This window comes from Oncorhynchus gorbuscha, linkage group LG01, assembly GCF_021184085.1.
Source record: "Oncorhynchus gorbuscha isolate QuinsamMale2020 ecotype Even-year linkage group LG01, OgorEven_v1.0, whole genome shotgun sequence".
In the NCBI taxonomy this organism is placed as follows: Eukaryota; Metazoa; Chordata; class Actinopteri; order Salmoniformes; family Salmonidae; genus Oncorhynchus; species Oncorhynchus gorbuscha.
Genome location: NC_060173.1, coordinates 86,060,901 through 86,070,385, shown reverse-complemented (window position 1 = coordinate 86,070,385; position 9,485 = coordinate 86,060,901).

The following is a 9,485-nucleotide window of genomic DNA, read 5'->3' as shown; positions in this document are numbered from 1 at the left end:
ATGTCCTCCAAGCTTTCAGAGCTCTTGTAGCATGAACTGACATGTTGTGCACCCAATCAAAGGATCATAGAATGAATCTAGTACTGAAAGCATCAGCTACAGCTAGCTAGCACTGCTGTGCATAACATGTGGTGAGTAGTTGACTCAAAGAGAAAGACAATAGTTGAATAGTTTAATATATATTTTTCACTTTCAGTTTCACTTACTTAGCTAGCAAATGCAGCTAGCTAGTTTAGCCTACTGAAACACCCTGTTAAACAGAATGGATGCTATATTAGCTAGCTGGCTATGACTATCGAACACAACACTGGAACTCTTCCAAGTCAAGGTAAGCTTTTGGTTTTATTAATTTACTGCCACTGGGGCCCGCCGGTGTAACTGCTTACTGACTGTACACTGTAACATTACTGCCTGATTGTAGCCTGTTTTCTAGCGCATTAGTTCTATTAGCTATGCTGACTATTATGTTACTTTAGCTAATATGGTGACAAAGATGTAGGTTGTGTGTAGCGGGTTGGCTTGGAAAGTGTTTTTTGCCTGGTCACATACAGCTGATGTATTGTGCATTGAAGTCCACAAGCAAAGGGAAGAGGTGAGAGAAGGAGATCGCATAAATGTGAGAAGGAAGACAGCGTTGCTGTATGTTTATGCATGAGCAGGTGTGTATTCATTTCACCCATTCTGTTGAAAAAGGTTTCTTAAACGGAAACAAATGGAACAAAACGTGGATAAACATACTTGAATTTGTCCAATAGAAACTTTTGTTTGCAACTGTTGGACTAATGATTACATTCTATATCAGCTAGATGTAGGCAAGAATGTGCAAAGCGGTATTGAATGTCACTATCTGTCCATGTGTCACTGTCTGTCACTTCAAATATGTCTCTCGACCTGTGTGGACCTACGTTGTAAACTGTCATACATATCATGAGGTTGCTACAACCTAGCCTGGGTATAGGAAAAATGTGAGTATCATGTAGTAGCCTAAATCAATCGCTGTTGCATTGAACTGGGTGAATGGAATATGAATGAAAGTCATCCAATATGCTGTAATAGCAATAAGGCCATGCTCATGAAAAAAAATGCACTCCCTGATCTTAAATGGCACTGACCGCCACTGCAGGGAGCACATCTTTAACGGGGGACCCACTCCAATTCACATACCACCCCAACTGATTCACAGATGACACAATCTCAATCGCACTCCACACTGCCCTTTCCCACCTGGACAAAAGGAAAACCTATGTGAGAATGCTGTCCATTGAGTACAGCTCAGCATTCAACACCATAGTGCCTGCAAAGCTCATCACTAAGCGAAAGACACTGGGACTAAACACCTCTGTCTGCAACTGGATCCTGGACTTCCTGATGGGCCGCCCCCAGGTGGTAAGGGTAGGCAGCAACACATCTGCCAAGCTTATCCTCAACACGGGGGCCCCTCAGGGGTGCGTGCTCAGTCCCCTCCTGTACTCCCTGTTCACCCACGACTGCGTGGCCAAGCACGACTACAACACCATCATTACGTTTGCTGATGACACAACAGTGGTAGGCCTGATCACCGACAATGATGAGACAGCCTATAGGGAGGAGGTCAGAGAACAGGCAGTCTGGTGCCAGGACAACAACATCTCCCTTAACGTGAGCAAGACAAAGGAGCTGATCGTGGACTACAGGAAAAGGAGGGCCGAACACGCCCCCATTCACATCGAGGGGGCTGTAGTGGAGCGGGTCGAGTGTTTCAAGTTCCTTGGTGTCCACATCACCAACAAACTATCATGGTCCAAACACACCAAGACAGTCATGGAGACTGAAAAGATTTGGCATGGGTCCCCAGATCCTCAAAAAGTTATACAGCTGCACCCTCGAGGGCATCCTGACCGGCTGCATCGCCTCCTGGTCTGGTAACTGCTCAGTTTGGCTGGGTGGCCAGCTTTAAGAAGAGTATTGGTTGGGTCCAAACATTTTCAATTTATGAGTAATAGAGGCCACTGTGTTCTTTGGGACCTTCAATGCTGCAGACATTTTTTGGTACCCTTCCCCTAATCTGTGCCTCGACACAATCCTGTCTCTGAGCTTTACGGACAATTCCTTCCACCTCATGGCTTGGTTTTTGCTCTAATATGCACTGTCAACTGTGGGACCTTATATAGACAGGTGTGTGCCTTTCCAAATCATGTCCAATCAATTAAATGTACCACAGGTGTACTCCAATCAAGTTGTAGAATCATCTCGAGGATGATCAATGGAAACAGGATGCACCTGAGCTCAATTTCGAGTTTCATAGCAAAGCGTCTAAATACTTATGTGAATAAGGTATTTATGTTTTTATTTGTAATACATTTGCAAAAATGTCTAAAAACCTGTTTTCGCTTTGTCAGTATGGAGTATTGTGTGTAGATTGTTGAGGATTTTTTTTATTTAATACATTTTTAAATAAGGCTGTAACGTAACAAATGTGGAAAAAGTCAAGGGGTCTGAATACTTTCAGAAAGCACTGTATATACTAGGCGGTATCAGAGGACGGCCCAAATGTATTTTCCAAAGACTCCAGTCACCCAAGTCATCTACTGTTCTCCTGTTACCGCGTGGCAAGTGGTATAGGAGCGCCAAGTCTAGGTCCAAAAGGCTCCTTAACAGATTCTACCCCAAGCCATAAGACTGCTGAACAATTAATCAAATGGCCACCCAGACTATTTACATTGACACCCCATTCCCCTTTGTTTTTACACTGCTGCTACTCGCTGTTTATTATCTATGCGTAGTCACTTTACCCCGACCTACATGTATAATTTACCTCGACTAACCTGTACCCCGCACATTGACTAGGTACCGGTACACACTGCATATAGCCTCGTTATTGTTATTTTATAGTGTTACTTTTTATTTGATTTTTTACTTTAGTTTTTTTAGTAAATATCTTATTAACTCATTTTCTTGAGCTGCATTTTTGGTTAAGGGCTTGTAAGTAAGCATTTCACAGTAAGGTCTGTTGTATTCGGTGCATGTGACATATAAAATGTGATTTTTGATTTGGACGCATAGCTCCTCATTGATTATTCCTTACATAATCTGCCATCAGGTGTGACACGCATACACTATACAGTGAATGGTGGCTTTCTCTCGTCATACCTCAAAGCTGCCCTTACCCTTGTGAAAATCATGTGGTGAAATTAATGAATGTCATTTTCACACATTAGCCACCCCATCCACACATAATGGACTACCCCACAACAACATTTAACCAGTGCATCTGTCCATTTGGCCTGATCATTTGGGCCACAGCGGTGGGTGGCAATTGACTGTGTTCCAATCAGAGCTATAAATAGGTTTCCCTCTTGCCTCTTCTCTTGTCCTCCCTCATTCCCTTTTTCCCAACTTCCCTCATTACTTCACGTCAAAATGCTGTATTCCAAGGGCTTCCCAAATGTTCTTCTTTGAGGACCCACTTGAAGCTGTACAGGTATTTTCTAGATGAACTGTTGACAAGATAGAAGAGTTAGCCTATATACATCAATGATATTGACACAGCCCAAACAACCAAGCTAGACTATGGCTTCACTTCCACTCCTTCTCCGGATGTCTGTTGGGAGTTCTAGTACATTTTAATGAAGATGCTCTGTTTTCTGTTCTATTTGGATACGGGCACTGACTACGCACTGGTGTTATAATTTTTACATTTACATTTAAGTCATTTAGCAGACGCTCTTATCCAGAGCGACTTACAAATTGGATCACTGTAGAGCTTCCCTTTTTCCTCTCTCTTTCTCTCTCTTGCTCTCTCTTACTCTTTCTTTCTATTTCTCTCTCTCCCTTTCATCCTCTTTCCACCATTTCTCACTCCCTCTCTCTCGCTCACTCTCCCTTTCTCTCTGTGACTCCCTCTGTCTGTGGTAGAAACACGCAGCAGGGGATTGTGGGTAGAAGGCGTCTCCTACTGCGAGGGTTGTCTTTGGCTCAGGGATGAGATGAAGGTCGGACACACTCCCAATCAGAACAGGAGAAGGAGGAGAAGGAGGAAGAGTGATAGATTTCAATCTATTTAAAAACAGAGCGAAACGTATCAATCTAGTTCTTTCACCTTGTCTTTCTCCTCCTCTTCCTCATTCCTCAAAGTGTTGTCAAACTATTTTGAGAGAGAGAGAGAGAGAGAGAGAGAGAGAGAGAGAGAGAGAGAGAGAGAGAGAGAGAGAGAGAGAGAGAGAGAGAGAGACTGAATTACAGTGTTCATACATCTCTGATTGACACACAACTTTATTGACTCTATGACTTTGGACGTGTTCCACAGCTAAGACGAGGTGATGCAACAACCAATGGTTGCGTGCCACGTCAGTGTCATCGACTGACAAATTGCTATATCATACTCTATGATGTGGTTAGCTGATACTTCAAATACTTATGAAGGCATTGTAAGATCTGACAGGCATCAGTAACATTTAAGCATAGTAACGCGCCTTTTGACTGCTTAGTGACATCACTATGACATCACTGTCTATGTGCACTAAAACTGTGAATATGAATGAGCTAATTAACATTACACCATGAAGGGCAGCTGGGAAGGGCAGAAGAGCTCTGTGGGAAAGAGTCTTTTATTTTCCTCTTTCAACACACACTCTCTAAAGCATGAAACACACCGAGAATCTCACTGCCGATAGGCTGCCTACAGTTTATTATCACAGTAGGAGGCCCTTCCTTCTCTTGCTAGAACAAAAACGGTACCTGCTGCGTGCCGACAAACCTACCGATTCTACTTGTAGAATCACAATGCTCGTCAGTGGCCAACAACTTGACTTTGAGCAAATCAGAGAGCACAAACCCCCACAAGATGGAGTCAATGTAGGCAGTGTCCTTAGCTAGCTATGTTTTGCTAGCTAGTGAATATGCTAACATTAGCCAGGTAGCTAAACATTTGGCTAAGGGCTGGCACTGCCGTATGGGATTATGGAGAGTGAATTAAATTGTTTCTTCGTCATCTTGCTAGGTAGTATCTAGCTGTAGACATCTGGCTAGTATCAACAAGGGCTTTCTACAAAATAGGAACATTAGCACAGATAGCAAGGAATCTAGACAATAAGTAATACTCACGGATATGCATTGCCAAACAACGCTACTGACACCTTCTGGTTTGGAGTATTTTAACAAGGCTGAGTGGCTGACGACTTCCAAGGTATTTGCTGTGTGAACACAAAAGAGATAGACTGCCGACACTGTTCAGAGGTGCTGAGTACTGTCAGCAGGCAAACATTTGACAATCCTACCGGCATGTCTGAGCTTTACAAGGGGACAAAGAGTAGGGGCCATCCCTGAATGGGGATAGGAATCCTGCAGCCTCTAAGGAATTCCAATGGAGCAAGATGAAAGTGGGTGTATGTGTGTGTAGTGAGAAAAGGTGTGGAGAGAGAGAGATAGCGAGAGAGCAGTAAGGTGAGCCTGAGTCTCTACTCCTGGGACTGAAAGACAAATGAAAGAAGTTGCATGTGTGGGAGAAAGAGAGAAGACAGCTCTCAGAGAGCGACTTGGAGAATGAGGAGCGAAAGAGAGAGTGCGCATGATGAGCATGGATACAGTAATCTCCTGTATCAGTCTCAGATGCTGTGTATGTGGGAATGATGAGGCAGAGAGAAGCAATAGTAACCCCCTATAGGGAGAGGGAGAGAGGTTCAACTGTGGTCAATCTGAGGGTCGAGGAGGGAGTGAAACAAGGGAAGTGTGTACCATTAATTGATACTGGAAGAGATGTCAACACATTGTCATATATGAACCAATGAACCAGTCAAGCTCTCCATGATGAATCAACAACTTGGGGTCTTTGGTTCTGGGCCTCCAGGGGTTGCATCTGGTCGTGACGCCATCTCTTTTAGATACAGGAGAGCGCAGCAGAGGGAGGGAATAACCAAATGAGCCATTATAACTATGGAGGACGAATGACAACTAAGTTCTCTGTCAATTCAATTCAATTCAAGGGCTTTATTGGCATGGGAAACATGTGTTAACATTGCCAAAGCAAGTGAGGTAGACAACATACAAAGTGAATATATAAAGTGAAAAACAACAAAAATTAACAGTAAACATTACACATACAACAGTTTCAAAACAGTAAAGACATTACAAATGTCATATAATATATATATATATATATATATATATATACACAATGTACAAATAGTTAAAGGACACAAGATAAAATAAATAAGCATAAATATGGGTTGTATTTACAATGGTGTTTGTTCTTCACTGGTTGCCCTTTTCTCGTGGCAACAGGTCACAAATCTTGCTGCTGTGATGGCACACTGTGGAATTTCACCCAGTAGATATGGGAGTTTTTCAAAATTGGATATGTTTTCAATTTCTTTGTGGATCTGTGTGATCTGGGGGAAATATGTCTCTCTAATATGGTCATACATTGGGCAGGAGGTTAGGAAGTGCAGCTCAGTTTCCACCTCATTTTGTGGGCAGTGAGCACATAGCCTGTCTTCTCTTGAGAGCCATGTCTGCCTACGGCGGCCTTTCTCAATAGCAAGGCTATGCTCACTGAGTCTGTACATAGTCAAAGCTTTCCTTAATTTTGGGTCAGTCACAGTGGTGAGGTATTCTGCCGCTGTGTACTCTCTGTGTAGGGCCAAATAGCATTCTAGTTTGCTCTGTTTTTTTGTTAATTCTTTCCAATGTGTTAAGTAATTATCTTTTTGTTTTCTCATGATTTGGTTGGGTCTAATTGTGCTGTTGTCCTGGGGCTCTGTAGGGTGTGTTTGTGTTTGTGAACAGAGCCCCAGGACCAGCTTGCTTAGGGGACTCTTATCCAGGTTCATCTCTCTGTTTGTGATGGCTTTGTTATGGAAGGTTTGTGAATCGCTTCCTTTTAGGTGGTTGCTCTTTTCTGGATTTTGATAATTAGTGGGTATCGGCCTAATTCTGCTCTGCATGCATTATTTGGTGTTTTACGTTGTACACGGAGGATATTTTTGCAGAATTCTGCGTGCAGAGTCTCAATTTGGTGTTTGTCCCATTTTGTGAAGTCTTGGTTGGTGAGCGGACCCCAGACCTCACAACCATAAAGGGCAATGGGCTCTATGACTGATTCAAGTATTTTTAGCCAAATCCTAATTGGTATGTTGAAATTTATGTTTCTTTTGATGGCATAGAATGCCCTTATTGCCTTGTCTCTCAGATCGTTCACACCTTTGTGGAAGATACCTGTGGCGCTGATGTTTAGGCCAAGGTATGTATAGTTTTTTGTGTGCTCTAGGGCAACAGTGTCTAGATGGAATTTGTATTTGTGGTCCTGGTGACTGGACCTTTTTTGGAACACCATTATTTTGGTCTTACTGAGATTTACTGTCAGGGCCCAGGTCTGACAGAATCTGTGCATAAGATCTAGGTGCTGCTGTAGGCCCTCCTTGGTTGGTGACAGAAGCACCAGATCATCAGCAAACAGCAGACATTTGACTTTGGATTCTAGCAGGGGGGAGGCCGGGTGCTGCAGACTTTTCTAGTGCCCGCGCCAATTCGTTGATATATATGTTGAAGAGGGTGGGGCTTAAGCTGCATCCCTGTCTAACCCCACAACCCTGTGTGAAGAAATGTGTGTGTTTTTTGCCAATTTTAACCGCACACTTGTTGTTTGTGTACATGGATTTTATAATGTCATATGCTTTACCCCCAACACCACTTTCCATCAGTTTCTATAGCAGACCCTCATGCCAAATTGAGTCGAAGGCTTTTTTTGAAATCAACAAAGCATGAGAAGACTTTGCCTTTGTTTTGGTTTGTTTGGTTGTCAATTAAGGTGTGCAGGGTGAATACATGGTCTGTTGTACGGTAATTTGGTAAAAAGCCAATTTGACATTTGCTCAGTACATTGTTTTCATTGAGGAAATGTACGAGTCTGCTGTTAATAATAATGCAGAGGATTTTCCCAGGGTTACTGTTGACACATATTCCACGGTAGTTATTGGGGTCAAATTTGTCTCCTCTTTTGTGGATTGGGGTGATCAGTCCTTGGTTCCAAATATTGGGGAAGATGCCAGAGCTAAGTATGATGTTAAAGAGTTTTAGTATAGCCAATTGTCTCTTCCTTCCTTTTTCTCTCTCTCTCTCTCCTGTCGGTAAGTCCTGTACCACTCCTTTGATAGAGAGATGTACAGAGAAAGGCAAACCATGTGTCTCTCAGAGCTGAAGAGTCCAGTTACACCGATGCAGAGTGCTCCTCTTTTCTTCTCCTCTGCAGTTCTCAACCATTAAGGGGAAAAAACTGGATTTCACATGTACAATTTTATTTCACATGTGAAATCATGTGGTTTGGGAACACTTCACATGTGATGATATTTCACCAGTTTTCACAGGTGATGCATGGCAAACAGAAACAAGCTGTTTGGATCTCCCAGAAAATCACAAAGTAGTGTTGTTTTCAATTTACATATTTGACACACACGATTACATTGTGTATGTTTTTTTTAGAGTAATTATTATTCAACATGTCTTCACCTGGAATTTGTACTCACAACCTTTTGGTTCACATTGTTCCTATCTTCCAGCTATGCCACCATGTCTGTGTTAATAACTGGTTTCATCTGTATTCCTACACTTTGGACTTCAAAGTAGATCTCAGAGTTGTTAAAGGTACACTTTATAAAAATTATTATATTTATTATAGTGATTCAGCAGTAACATTTAAATCAAATAATATGCCCCACCAACATTAGACAACTATACAGAAAACCCTCAAATTGTTAAAATAAATAAATAAAATCAATGATGAGAGAATAGTCAGATTAATTCATAAATAAGCCAGATGGCACTGTTTTGCTAAATACCTATGTATTATAGGCTATGAATCTGTAGGGAAATTCTGAGAATGCTACACTTTTTGGTACAGCAGAAAGATCAGTGTTTCCCGAATCCAGATATTGTAAGGTCAAATCCCAGGTGGGGTCATATTGAAAAGTCAATAGGTGATCATGTCAAATGTATTCACTCACATTGATTAAAGATGTTTACACTATTTTTGATTGAATTTGCACTTTCACATGTGGAAAACTTTCACATGGGAATATCAAACTCTCACATGTGGAATTGCATCAGATGGAAAACATTTGCATGTGAAAATCGTATTAGCAGTTTTACATGTGAAAAACATTCAAATGTTGTCACGTGCAGTTTCATGGTATCACATGTTAAAATTTTGCATCCCCATGTCGTGACATTTATTTCACGTGATCACATCTGAAATTGATGTGTTTTTTTTGTTCAGGGAACTGCTTCATTTGCATATTGCTAAAGTCTACCAAAGAAAATAGCCTGCAGCTAGAGTAGCCCAACCGCTGTGCATATTGGAGACAGAAACAGAGGGAGAGGAACGGAGAGAGGGCAGGAGGGGGAGGGAGGGGTGCAGACAGTGAAAGAGGGAAATGAAGACAATCCCTGGAAGACAGAACCTGGAAAGAGAGAGTGAGTCAAAGAGAAGGTTAGATGGAGCATGGGACCTGGGA